This window comes from Ovis canadensis, chromosome X (assembly GCF_042477335.2).
Source record: "Ovis canadensis isolate MfBH-ARS-UI-01 breed Bighorn chromosome X, ARS-UI_OviCan_v2, whole genome shotgun sequence".
In the NCBI taxonomy this organism is placed as follows: Eukaryota; Metazoa; Chordata; class Mammalia; order Artiodactyla; family Bovidae; genus Ovis; species Ovis canadensis.
The window spans coordinates 119,021,753-119,030,401 of NC_091727.1; the positions used below are offsets into that span (position 1 = coordinate 119,021,753).

At 45.9% G+C, this 8,649-nt stretch overlaps 1 pseudogene; it reads left to right on the top strand.

The window, feature by feature from the left end:
• Positions 1-212: 212 nt before the first annotated feature.
• Positions 213-1,200, top strand: LOC138930044 (coiled-coil domain-containing protein 86 pseudogene; annotated as a pseudogene).
• The last annotated feature ends 7,449 nt before the right edge of the window (positions 1,201-8,649 follow it).

The window sequence follows — 8,649 nt, forward strand, 5'->3', positions numbered from 1 at the left end:
CTCTCCTTCTAAACTGGGGTGTTCTGGGGACAACATCAGCTCTTTGATTTACTGGAAGCCAGTTGCTATGGTTCTGAATAGATATGTCCCCACAAAGTTCATATGTTGAAATCCTAATCTCCAAGGTGATGATGGTATTTGGAGGTGGAACCTTTGGGAGGTGATCTGGCCATAAGAACCCTCACATGCAGGTGGGCTCGGATTTGAAAATAATGGCTATGCTGCTGAGGCACAGCCTGCGGCTGGAAGATGTAAAGACTGAATTTCCCGAGAACCCCACCTCAGTTCTCTGGGCCAGATGGGCCCTTGTGGAGTTCCAGTTGAACCCAGAAGAAATGAGTGAGCCCAATCGTCAGTCAGAGACAAGCCCGGGATCACCCAGTCTACAGGAGGGGCCAGGCTTGGGGTTCTCTTGAAAGCAGCCGGAACCAGACTCAGGTTCCCCCCAGGGTCAGCGAGATCCAGGCCTGGAGTTGCCCCAAAGCCAGCAGAAGTCGAGTCCTGAATTCCACTGACTTCAGTCAAAGCCAGTGAGGAGTCACCCAAGTTCTCCCAGGACCAAGGCGAAGCAGACTCGGAATTGCGCAAGAATAAGGAGGAGCCGACCCTGGGGTCCCCTAATATCATTTGCAGCCGAGCTCAGGATCACTAGAGCCTTACCCCGGTCAGCATCTCTGGGTCCTAAGCCCTCGAAGCCACTACAGGAGCTGATCCCCACGGGATCAGCAATGAGCAGAGCAAGTTAGCTTCAGCTGGGAAGGCCTCGCGCCAAAGAAGTGAAAAAGTTCTTCTGCCCAGGCCCCTGCATCCAAGAAGCCAGAGGAGGAGGAGGTTCCTATAATCCCAAAGGGGAAGTGCAAGTCTGGGGCGGGTGTGGAAGGACCGCTCAAAGAAGAGGTTCTCCCAGATGGTTCAGGACAAGCCCCTGCGCACATCCCGGCATGAAAGATAAAAGACCGGCAGGAGAGGAAGCTGGCCAAGGACTTCTCCCAGCACCTGGAGGAGGAGAAGGAGCGTCGCCGCAGGGAGAACTTGAAACGCCGCCTGGAGGAGGAGCGGGAGGCAGAGATCGTCCAAGTGATTAGAAACCCTGCCAAGCTCAAGCGGGCGAAGCAGCAGCAGCTGCGATCCATCGAGAAGCCGGACACGCTGACCCAGCTGCAGAAACCACCGCCTCAGCGGCCGGCAGCCGAGGTCTGAGCTCAGGACGGCCGAGGCCTTCTGTGGCCAACCGCCGTGTCCACACAGCAGCTCTCGGGCCACTGGCCACACGCCTCTGCTGACCCGGCACTCTGGCTCCATGGCTCTCAGACAGGGGCACCACCCGAGTCGGGGCTCTGAGCCTTCAAGGGCTGGCGGGCAGATCTCCATGGAACAGGGGGAGCCTGGAACCTCGCAGACTGGAGGCGGGAAGAGGGTCAGCATCCTCCTCCCTCCTCCAATGCCCCCTCCTTTCCAAGTGCCTTCAAACCAAGAAGAGTAATTTCTGATTCCTCAGGGAACTGATGACTGGAGGGGTGACTCCCCAGAATGTGTATGCTCTGTCTCAGGGTCTTGGGTCCAACCCAGGCCAAGAGGCCGGAGTCAAGTGTCAAGCTCCCCCACTCCCACCTTCGCAAAGGCTGCTTTTGGGTCTGTCTGCACCCCACTGACCCTGTCACCCAGCAGACTCAATCCGGCTCCACCACACTTTTTAAAACTTAAGGTTAAAATGGGGAGGTTGCAAGAGGCAGGGTACCTCCAGCTCCCCCTTTCCTGTCCCAGACTCTGCAGAAGCCACTCCCCTCCCACCTGAGTTCTGATTAACTCATTACATCCAGTCTCCAGCAGAAATCCGTATGGAACACCTGCTGTGTACAGGCACAATTCTAGGTATCAGGGAATATAGACAAAAGTTACTGCCTTCAAGGAACTTTCATTCTGATGGAAAAAACATAATAAACAATAAAGTGTAAAAAAAAAAAGCCCTCACGAATGGGATTCAGTTCAGTTCAGTTCAGTCGCTCAGTCGTGTCCGACTCTTTGCCACCCCATGAATCGCAGCACGCCAGGCCTCCCTGTCCATCACCAACTCCCGGAGTTCACTCAAACTCACATCCATCGAGTCAGTGATGCCATCCAGCCATCTCATCCTTGGTCGTCCCCTTCTCCTCCTGCCCTCAATCCCTCCCAGCATCTGAGTTTTTCCCAATGAGTCAACTCTTTGCATGAGGTGGCCAAAGTACTGGAGTTTCAGCTTTAGTATCATTCCTTCTAAAGAACACCCAGGACTGATCTCCTTTAGAATGGGCTGGTTGGGATTAGTATCCTTATAAAAAGAAGTCCCAGAGACCTAGCTTGTTCTTTCTGTTATGTGAAGACACAGAGAAAAGACAGCGAAGAAGAAAGACAGGAACTGGAAGCAAGCTCTCCCCAAATCTGCCAGCACCTTGGACTTGGACCTCCCAGCTCCCAGAACTGTGAGTAATTAATTTCTATTGTTTGTTTGGTTTATTTCATTTTATTGAAGTATAATTGATTTACAGTGTTGTGGTAGTTTCTGGTGTACAACGAAGTGATTTTGTTTTATCCATATTTACTCTTTTTAAGATTCTTTTCCATTATAGTTTATTGCAAGATACTGAATAGTTTCCTGTGCTATACAGTAGGTCTTTGTTGTTTATTTATTTTTGTTTATTTTATATACAGGGAAAGTGTTAGTTGTTCAATTGTGTCTGACTGTTTGTGACCTCATGGACTATAGCCTCCATGGAGTTCTCCAGGCAAGAATACTGTAGTGGGTTGCCATTCGCTTCTCCAGGGAATCTTCCTGACCTGGGGATTGAACCAGATCTCCCACATTGCAGGCAGATTCTTTACCGTCTGAGCCATCAAAGAAGCCCATTGTATATAGTAGCTTGTATCTGTTAATCCTACACTCCTGATTTATCCCTCCCCCCAAATTTCTGTTGTTTATAAGCCACCCAGCCAGTGGTATTTTTTACTAAGACATCAGCCATCTTCACTGACCCCTTCTTCACCACCATCACTTCCTCATCACTTAAGCCAGAAAAATCTGTTCAGTATTTTGATGCCACAAAACGGAATGGTGGGTTTCTTGTGGCATCACCCCTCCAAAATAATACAAAGCAGACCTCAGGTAATGTCATGAGGATCTAAGTGTTTCCTGTGGTTTTCTAGTGCTTTTACAGAACTTTGATAAGTACATTTTCAAATGGCTTTCTTTCTGTTTTTAAAATATTTCTGTTCGAGTTTTTCTTTACAAGGAAAACTGGCCCTGTCTGTAGATCATCTGAATGTTTATGTTGAAAATTCCAGGGACTCTACAGTGCAATACTAGGACTAATAAATGATCTTAGCAATGTCATAGGATCCAAGGTTAATATAGAAAAATCTCATGTATTATATACTAGCAGGAAACAATTGGAAAATGAAATTTTTACAAATCCCATTTATGGCAATACCAAGAAACATAAAATAACTAGTAATTAGTTTAACAAAAGACTATCAACACCACTCTGATGAAAACTATAAAACATTGCTGAGAGAAATTAAATTAGATGAGACCAAAATAATTGGAAAGACATGTCATGTTCACAGATTGAAGGCTCAGAATTGTTAAGATAGCCATTCTCTCCAAATAGAATTCTAGATTCAAAGCTATCACAGTTAACATCCATGCAGGTCCAAGTGAACTGTGGGAGAAATCCTAAGGAGCCAGGGCCCCAGCCCCCCAGTGGAGAAGCAGAGGGGAGCGGTGCCTGCAGCCTGGGCTGCACCTGGATCCTGGTAGAGGTGGCGTTCAAATGAACCGCTGTCCAATAGAAACACAATGTGAGCCACAAATGCTAGCCAAGTCATACGTGTTGTTTTTAATTTTCCAGCAATCACATTTAAAAGGTGAAATTATTTTTAAAAATATACTTGTTTAGACCATGTCCAAAATGTCATTTCCACACATGATCAACATTTCACATTACTAATGAGATAGTTGTACATTATTTGAGATCTGTGATGCATTCTACATCTTCCCAGGTGATGCTAGTGGTAAAGAACCCTGCCAATGCAGGAGACTCAAGAAATGTGGGTTTGATCCCTAGGTCAGGAAGACTCCCTGGAGGAAGGAAATGGCAACCCACTCCAGTGGACCCGCTTCCATGGACAGAGGAGCCTGGTGGGCTACAGTCCCTGGGGTCACAAAGAGTCGGACACTACTGAGCAACTGAGCACATTCCTTCTACACTTACAGCAGACGTCAGATGCTCAATAGCGATGTGTCCCCCGCAGCTGCCACACTGGCCAGCCCACTTTTAAGCCATAGTCTGTTGTTCCCTATTTTTTCTTTCTTTTTTTTTTAAAATTTACTCTTTTTTAAAAACAAAAGCATTTATTTGTTTGGCTGCATCCAACCTGGTTGTGGCCTGTGGGATCTTCCTTGCACTGTACAAGCTTCTCTAGCCGTGGCGTGCAGGCTCAGTATTTGTGGCTCCTGGGCTCTAGAGCACAGGCTCAGGTTGCGGTGCGCAGACTTAGTTGCCCCATGGCATGTGGGATCTTAGTTCCCCCACCAGGGATTGAACCTGAATCCCCTGCATTGGAAGGCGGATTGTTAACCACTGGACCACCTGGGAGGTCCCTTTTCCTAGTTTTTACAGTTATATTTAAAATCTACTTTGTTGAAGTCTCACCAGCGTACAAAAGCTGTACATATTTAATGGATAAAACCTGATGAGTTTGGAGATAAGTATGTACCCATGAAACCATCACCACAACCTTTGCCATAAACATATCTGTCAGACTCTGCAAATTTTTTCCCACTCTCCTTATTTATTTTAATCATTGTTATTATTATTTGTATTTTACTTTGGTAAGGACAAATTTGTTTGTTTCTTTGGTTAGGACAATAGCACAGTTCATCAGACCCACCAAGGTCACCCCCCATGGGTCCTGAAAGGTCAGAGATTTCTTCTGTCAGCTTCTGGGTCTGGCCCACTCACCCTCCTCGAGGCAGATTGTGAGCCCCTTAAAATGTGAGGTCTTGCATTCTATGTCCTGGATCCACACATAGGAACATATGCCATCTTATGTTACCACCCCCTCAAAGGAGTTTTTAAAACAATCTCCCCCTTTTGTATGTGGTTTTGAGGAAGACGTTTTATCTACATCTTCAATTTCAACCACAGTTCAGATGATGCCCCGTGGGTCCCTTGAGCATGACGACTCCCTTAGCAATATCTAGTCATTTGGCAATCTTTAAATAACTGGCCACGACTGGCCCCTAGGTTGGGCCAACTGACGTGCCTCTGGGCAGGCTTCATACTCGTGGGCTACCTAGTTATGTGGATCTGACCACATGATAGAAACGATTCTTCTGCAAAGTAAATATAAATTCTTTGGCATGAGAGTATAAAGGCTTATGTGGTAGCCTGTCCCCTGCCCCCACATGATGTATTTTTTTGGTGAGAGAAAATAATTTGAAATTTATAATGCTGCATAATTGCATAATTCTTTGTCATTAGCACCTGGCTTGCATTACACAATTTTAGATCTTTCCCCACTGATGTCTGCCCATTCAGTAGCCTTAGCTTTTGTAATAAGGGCCTGCTCCTTTGACCCTGAGTCTAGCCCGCCGCTCTCTAGACAGGGAGCTGCCTTCCAAGAGGCCTCCTGCTTGTCAGCTTTCCCTTTATTAGAAATCAACATCTTGACTGACTCCTTTCCTCAAGCCTTGTCCAACCAATCCTTCTACTTAAATGTGTGCTTCATTTCTCTGTCCCCCGATGGGTCCCCCAGACCTGCACTGACCTCCTTCTGTGAATCTGCCTTTTGGACTAAATGACAACCATAAAGGCTCAGGAAACGAAGCCTATCACGATTATAAATGACTGGAGGCTGCCTGTGCCCTGCCTCAAAACATTTACAAATTAATTAACTTGATTTATTTTTCTTGGCAGATCTTCCCTTTCACTAGCTCCACCTGGAGTCGTGTGGTCACCTGGGGTGGAGACTCAGACCAATGTCTCCCTCTGGTGCAATCTTTTCATGACCATGCCCCCCCCCCCCCAGCTCTGGGACCCAGCTGACACCATCTGGATAACTTCCTCAGCTTTTACTTTAAAATTTTTTAAAATCAATTAATTTATTTTTAGTTTTTGGCTGAACTAAACAGCATGCAGAATCTTAGTTCCCCAACTGGGGATAGGACTTGCGCTCCCTACAGTGGAAGCACAGTCTTAACCGTTGATTCACTAGGGAATTCCCACTTCCTCAGCTTTTAAAGCAGGACTTGCAGGGACTTCTCTGGTTTTCCAGCAGTTAAGACTTCACACTCTCAATGCAGGGGCATGGGTTCGATCCCTGGTCAGGGAATTAGATCCCACATGTTGCAACTAAGATCAGTGCAGTCAAATAAATAAAAATTAAAAATAAATAAATAAAGCAAGGCCTGCAGAAAATTCCAGGGGCTCAAGGGAGACTTGGGCACCATTTGATTTGGAAGACCCACACCAAGACCTGTCTCCAGGTGCCACCCATGCCCTAATGGTCAAGGCCAAGTCTCCCCTGTCCTAATGGTCAAGAGCAAGGCTTCAGGTGCCTTTGTGAGCTGAGACAGAACTGGAGCCTCTCTGAATCCTTCCCATTGCCTGCCTGTTCCTCCTCCCATTGCCCAAATCTGTAGTAACTCACTGAGGATGAGCAGATCAGACTCTTCCTAGGACCAGATCTGAGATGAATGCCTAGGCAGGAAGAAGTTATCATTCAGGAGGCAGCAAGACTTCCCATACCATCTTTTTTTAAAAAAAAATCAAACCCATCTTGTTTGGAGAGCAACATAGAAGATGAGTGACCACTAACTACTAGTTCACACGATCCCAAGAGTGCAGCAAAGTCTGGTACAAACGTGCATTTGTTAATAGGACTGATTTCCACAGAATGGGCAGCCAAGGGCACCCAGGTGCAGCGCTGGAGGTGTCCCTTAAGCACCTGGGAGCCCTACCTCCTCGACCAAGGAGGCCCACCTGTCCCAGGACTTGGCAGAGTCTGGTGGAGGAATAAGAAAGGAACTGATCCACAAGAGCTCTATAAAGGGATGGTCCTCAGGGGGAAAGCACATCTGAGATGGGACAAATAATCACACACCAGGCTAGGGGACCCTTTGTGCTCCGTGCCTGTGGAGGGGACAGTGATGTTGGATGTGAAGAAAAGCCACAAAGACATCAAGGATGGGCTGTCTTATCAGGCCAATGTCCTATATTTCTCCTTTTATTTATTTTAAAAACTTTTACTTTTTAATTTTATTTTATTTGGCTGTACCAGGTCTTAGTTGGAGCATGTGGGATCTAGTTCCCTGACCAGAAATCGAACTCAGGGTCCCTGCATTGGGAGTGTGTAGTCTTAGCCACTGGGCCACTAGGGAAGTTCCTATATTTCTCCTTTTAAAGGCCTATCTCTCTTGCTAGAATTCCCAGCCCTGGTGCTGGATCTGAAAGAACTCAGTCTCACTGTTTGGTTTCCCAATGGCAACATGATCTATATGCCATACCCTACATACTGGAGTCAGGTTGTATTTGCCGGACTTCCCAGGTGGAGTGTGGGTGGTTCACAAATGCTACTCTACGGAGGGAAGGAATTCACAAAATCCTATCTGCCCTGTGTCTCCTGGTGGGTCCAATTCCCACTTTTGGCTTTGTAATTACAAGTGCTCTGCTTCAAGGGGGGAAAAATCATTGTCTCAGTGCGTGCATGCTAAGTCACTTAAGTCATGTCTGACTCTTGGTGATGCTATGGACCATAGCCCGTGGCGCCTCTGTCTATGGGATTCTCCAGGCAAGAATGCTGGGATGGGTTGCTGTGCCGTCCTTCAGGGGATCTTCCCAACCCAGGGATTGAACCCATGATTCTTACATCTCCTGCATTGGCAGGTGGGTTCTTTACCACTAGCATCACCTGGGAAGCCCCTCATTGTCTCAGAGGACTAAATAAAATGTCAGTCACACATCAACATGTTGATGTATGGCAAAACCAATCCAATATTGTAAAGTAATTAACCTCCAATTAAAATAAATTTATATTTAAAAAAAGATTAAAAAAAGTCAGTCACATGAAGGTATACATGAAAGGAAAACCTCAATGTGGTAACCCACTTTTTCTGTTTCTTCCTTTTATGGTGGGGAGATAGGGGGAATTCTGTCTTTAACTAAGAATAATGTTGTGTATTTAGCTAAAGCACACACTTGGCATGAATTAAAGACTTTTCAATTTCCTCACTGATGGTTGCATATTTTGAAATCATAAATTTTAAAATCTGAGCTTATGGTTAACTTGACTTTGACTCTTGCCATTGGAGCTTCTAAACCTCCCCTTCCCCTCCACCCCAGCCCCTGACAGCCAGTAATATGTTTTCTGTTTCTACCCATTTGTGTATTTTAGATTTTTCATGTAAATTAAATCAAACAACATGTGGCCCTTTGTGTCTGCCTTCTATCACTTCGATAATGTTTTCATAGTTTATCCATGTTGTACCACATATTGCTATTTCATTCCTTTTCATTGCAAAAGAATATTTCATTTTGTGGGCATAAACCAGAATTTTGTTTATCCATTCATTAATTGGTGAACATTTGGGTTATTTCTACCTCTTGACTACTG